Genomic DNA, 6,141 nt, shown 5'->3' with positions numbered 1-6,141 from the left:
TTTTGTGCTGTGATACGGGGGGGCTATCTTGGCGCCTAGATAGCGCCCCAAATGTCATTTCCTGTTTCTCGAAAACTATCAGGGTACAAACAAAACTTTTTTCGGTACAAACGGTACAAACGATTTGCTTTCGAAAGGTGTATTCCAATTTTTTGTGCTGTGATACGGGGGGCTATCTTGGCGCCTAGATAGCCCCCCCAAATGTCATTCCCTGTTTCTCGAAAACTATCAGGGTACAAACAAAACTTTTTTTGGTACAAACGGTACAAACGATTTGCTTTCGAATGGTGTATTCCAATTTTTTGTGCTGTGATACGGGGGGGCTATCTTGGCCCCAAGATAGCCCCCCCAGTCGACCTCTCAAGTAACCCTATAAGGAAAATGGTACAAACGAAAATATTTTCGGTACAAACGGTACAAACGTAGTACAAACGAATGACCTAGTCATTGTTTCAATTTTCTAAAGTGGGGGGGGCTATCTTGCCATACGTTATATCTTCCCCTCCCTTACGTTGCTCCATCAAAGTGATATGATAAAAAATACCCAAGCCGGAACCTTATCTATGTTGAAAGTTTGATCGAGATCGGTCGTTTGGTTCAAGAGTTGTTAAGTTTTGTTTATATTTTATAATTCCCCCTCCCCCTCGACTAGGTTTTACCGTCAATGTGAATAGCTAAAAACACTCCCAGGCCAAAAACCACATCTAGATCAGAAACTTGATCGAGATTGGTCGGGCGATTCAAGAGATTGTGTCACAAATATAGTCACTTTCAATTTTATAATATAGATTAAATGTCTCACCCTTAGCAGGTAGTCTTCTATGAGTACTAGTTCCCAGAAGAACATTGCAAATATTTTCTCAACTGATTTCTGTCTCTTGAACTTCTTAGAACGAGGGGAACCTGAGTGCCCCTAATCCATTGACTATTGTTTCGTTTCAGAATCGTAGTGCCACAACCGTGTTTCCTCCATGGTTACTATTCGTGACAGAAATTGATCTGCATTGCGGCCAAAATGGAAGATGATTTCCCTCATTTTTTTCATGCTTTTAATCTACTGACATATTTTGGAAACCGATTTTGCCCAGAGCTTGCTTATGTAGAAGTCGTTATGAATTGTGCTATCGACGAGTTCCCGAGAAATGTCCACAATCTCTGCCACGTGTTTTACTGAGGTTCTGTAATTTTCAAGAATATAGATCACGTCATGAATTTCAGCCACAATTTCAGGGACAATTAGTGTCTTTGCCTTCTTGCACATAGAGCATCATCTGTTGAGAAATTCCTACGTTTAAATTTTGTCACCCACTTCTTCACCACTGAGTATGACGAAGGAGAGCCCAGAAGTGTTTCACTGATTTCCTCATGAATTTCATTCGGTGACTTTCGTCGGTGGAACAAGAATCTGATTATTGGAATTCACCATTTGGGCAAAAATGATTATTCCAGGGGCCTGAAAAACTCAATAAGAATTGAAGAGCTCAATTCCAAAAGAGCTTAAGTCAAAAAGTGAGTTTTTCAGGAGACGAATATTTTATGTATTTCCATCATTCTATTTCTGTGAAAGAAAAGTAATCTACATAAAGCAAACTTGTAATTGCCTACTTTTCGTAAAATAACCCTGAAATAATCATCTATAGCAAGAGTTTTATAAGTGTTTTTAGGCATGAGCCAGAAAATAACTTTAGAGAATACCGCTGACTAAGGACATTTTGGAAAACAACGTTGTTTTCTTTTACATACAATTAATTTGACTTATGGAGTTTTGGCATGAAACCCTGCTCAAGATACGAAGATGCTGAAATAGAACTTAATAGAACCAATATCTCAAAATTGACAAAAATTGTCTTAGGCTCTTTTCGAAGCCACCCCTTCAATTGTGTTATTAATATGAAAATTTATATTTTATATACAGAGATGTGTTCTATAAATTATGTAACTTCATTATTTTACCTGCACTCCTTCTGAGTTGGCCTAAGATTTTTTCAGCAGCACCTCGTATGTTTAGAAAAGCAAAGTGGTTTCATAAGAAATATTGTTGTATGGATGTCTTGGAAACAAAGTGAATCATTCTTATCTTGCATACGGTTTTCGAGTTCTGTTTGTCTGGTAAAGCTGATCTACACTCTCCTGCTAAAATGATGAACCCTCTTTAGCATTATCTGTTACTGAAGAGTATTCACGCTATTGAAAGGAATAAATAAATAAATAAATAAATAAATAGAAATAACATAAGACATTTAATATTATTTTCACTGGTAGGGTTATCTAACATTGACACATTATTTATGTTTTGTGCTTCTACTTGTTATTACAAATTGACATATGAAATTGACTTACACACATTTAGTTTTGATATACACACTGTGACTCACGGCAAATAAAGAAAAAAAAATCAACATACTATAAAATGAGATTTAGGAGGAACGGTCAAAAGGAAAAGGTTATAAAGACCATTATTAGGCCAGTCAATGAAGGGTCGAATAAGGAAGGCTGGAACAATTTTTTTATATAAGTGTTCGTAAAAACATACTAATTTTGCACCACTCTATCACCCCGGATTTGGCCGCCATCTTGGAAAAATGACGCCAAAAATGAGCTTTTTGTAAATATCTCGCATGGAAAGCATTGGGGATCCCATGGTATAATCTGTACCATACGGGGTGTTTCATGGTACATTGCGTTATAACTCTCCTATTTGAGCTTTTTCGTCCAGGTTTTCTTGTTTTTCAAGTCCAGAGGCATTGTAGAAGACATTACGTATGGTTTCACACCTTCCTGCGTCGAGACATAGGAGGTGATGACGTCATAATTCTAAAATATATATTTTCGTGTAATATTTTTTTGGGGGGGTTATGTAAAGTATTTTTGGCGGGCTTATTTTTGCACGTAGAAGATTGAAATTTTGCACATACATTCAGTCTACCGAGTAGTATTTACCAGATTTTTTTCAGATTTCTGTGTTAAAACAAGGGGGGACCAGAGGGGCTAAAAGTTGAAAAAAGGGATATTTTAACCCAAAAAATCCCGTTTTTCCTCATTTTCCCGCCTTAGATACATGATGTAGACACGTGAGTCATATCGTCTAAAAGACAGTTCTATTTTGAAGAGAATGATAGGCGAAACATGACCCTAGGATAATTAGGTATGTCTCACAGAATGTTTAAAAATCTCCCTCTGTATACGGGAATATGGGACATTGTCGGTATATATTTTTTTTTGCGGGCTTACTTTTGCACCTGGAAAATTGGAATTGTGAATAAAGATTCAGCCCACCGAGTAGTATTTACCAGATTTTTTTCAGATCTCTGCGTTAAAACAGGGGTCCAGGGGGGCTAAAAGTTGAAAAAAGGATATTTAGACGAAAAAAATTCCGTTTTTCCTCATTTTCCCGCTTTAGATACATGATGGAGACACGCGAGTCATACCGCCTGAAAGGCAGTTCTATTCTGAAGAGAATGATGGGCGAAACGTGACCCTAGGGTAATTAGGGATGTCTCAGGAAATCTTTTACCTGAGATCATGGTGTTTTACGGTAATTTGGGGCATGGTGGGAATTCCTGATAAACTTTCTCCCGCCCTTGGTATTCAGGATAGAAACTTGAAATTTGGCACACACATTTAGCATACCAGGTACTATTTATCAGATTTTTTTAGATGGCTACGTTCACACCGGGCTGCTCCAGAGGGGCCCAAAGTGCAAGGAAAAAAATTCCCTCCGAAATTTTCCCTTCGACTTCATTTTTCCCGCTCCTGGTATATGGTATGAGCATGCAAGTGGTAGATTTGAAAGCCAGCTCTATTCTGAAGAGAATGAGGTATGAACCATGATCCTAGAATAAATAGTGATGATATAGTAGCTGCTTGACTGAAAGTCTAAAAAATAGCCCAAAAACCCCGGATCCGGAAAGTATTAAGAGCAAAACATGTTATTACAAAAAATAATCTACATTAAATTATCTACAAGATGCACCATTTAGATATTATAGGCGTGGCAAATTACGCATTTTTCTTTCAGCATCGCTTTGAAGCAGAACCATAACGAACATTTTCTGATACTATTTTGTTTTAGGGATTTTTCTTATATAAAATATTAATTAATATATTTTTCTTTCGTTGTAGGTGTGATTAAGGATAAGTAATCAGTTCTATTAGATCATCTATGTTCAAGATGTCAACTGAAAAATATTTTAGTGAGTGAGCGTGAGAGTGTACAGCGTGTCGAAATCATTCAAGTTAAACAATCTATTATGGAAGCAGCCGACAGAAGAAATGACGACTGGGGCAAAGAAGTTATTATTAGGATTGGCAATGTTTATGATTTAGTTGTTGTTGAAGCCAGATACCATTCCTCATGCATGAAAAAGTTCTACAAGATTTCTTCTGGAATGAAACGTGGTGGTGGTCGCCCGAAAGATAATGTTGTTTCAGATGCCATGGCTTATGCTTTCAACTACGTTGAAACCAATAAGGAAAAGTGCCAATTTTCAGAAGCCAATAAGGAAGGGCGCGCAACACCACTTCTTCATGTAATCACAGCTTTTGTTCAACCGCTTACCACAATGGCAGATAAAGTTTTCCATACTACTTGCATAGAAATCTGCATTAAATTCTCGTAGCCAGCGTGAGGGAGCGGTTTTGACATAATCACTTCCCAGATAATGGTGGCCAACCATTTTTTGCTTTAGAACAGGAAAAAGGTGAAAGTCACTGGAGCCAGGTCAGGGCTGTAGAAGAAGTGCTACAGTCGTTTCAAGCGTAACGCCAGTGGTTTGGTCTACCGCTATGTCCAGGGTTACCATTAAAAACATTGATCTGTCATTATTTGAAGGCACGATATTACTTCCCTACACGTTGCTTTGAAATTTAGCTCTTCCCATATATTTCTACAATCTGCCTATGAATGTCGCCAAATGTAGTGATTTTGACCACAGGAACCGCACCACTGACGTCACTTCTATTCTTGTCCAGTTTTCCAGATGAGTCATAATTTTAATGTCCGCTTCTCGGGTATAGGAGGGGCATTCAGAAAGTAACTTTCCCACGCGTCCCATAGCTAGCAAACCGTATGTTTCGAGAAGCGATCGAATGTACGTTAGAGAGTAAGGTATTAGCATGGCGCATGCACTAGTGGGACTTCTCTAGTGCTTTCAGTACCGTCGCGGCAGTGGTTGAAGATGGATGTTCCTGTTCCACCTCCCACCGCATGTGAAGTGCGAGCAGTGAAAAAGATTTTGAATGTACATTGCACAGCGCAAATTGAAATCCATCGTCAGCTGTGCTAGGTCTATGGTCCTAACGTGATGAGCAAGGAGATGGTACGTTGCTGTTATAGACAATTAGAAGCAGACGCCAAAATGTGCAAGATGAGGAGCGCAAGGGAGGCCAACCGACATCACAGATTACCTTTCTGCCCCTTGTACGGGAACGCATCATGCAGAATCGTCGCTTCACCATAACGGAACTGAGCGGTCAGCTCCCACAGGTTTCCCACTCTATATTGCACACAATTGTCATGGAGCGCCTATTGTGCAAGAAGTTGTGTGCCTGGTGGGTGTCCAAGCAATTGACTCCAGAACACAAAGAAAGGTACATTCAGTCAGCATTGATATTTTTGCAATGATACAGATCACGATGGATTTCAATAGGCGCTATGCCCTGTGCATTCAAAAACTCTATCACTGGTCGCACTTCATACTACGACCACTGCCACGACGCTACTAAGAGCACTAGGGGTGTTCCGCTGAAGCATGCACAATGCTAGGGCCTTACTCTCTCACGTGCATGCAGTCCCTTTGCGCTACATGCGGCTTCCTAGCTATGGGGACGCGTGAGAAGTTACTTTCTGGATGCGCCTCGTACACAATCAGAATCCGAAATCTTCAAACCTGCGCCAAGACAGACATGTTATTAATCTACAAATACATTTTCGTTAAGTTACAGTGGATAACATAAAAGTTTGCTTTGCAACCTTTTTTGATCATTCCTTGTACATAGTATTGAAAAATAGTTACTAACTTATATTTTAAAACCTCATAACAATATGAATGTTTAACAATGCCTCAGTGAAATAATGAGCATATTATCATTGTAGTAAATAACTTTAACAATTGAAATAGTGAAGTATACATACAATAAGAT

The sequence above is a fragment of the Thermobia domestica genome, chromosome 17 (genome assembly GCF_964235325.1).
Source record: "Thermobia domestica chromosome 17, izTheDome1.hap1.1, whole genome shotgun sequence".
NCBI lineage: Eukaryota > Metazoa > Arthropoda > Insecta > Zygentoma > Lepismatidae > Thermobia > Thermobia domestica.
The sequence above is the reverse complement of the archived record's forward strand: the minus strand, read 5'-3'. Positions refer to the sequence as shown.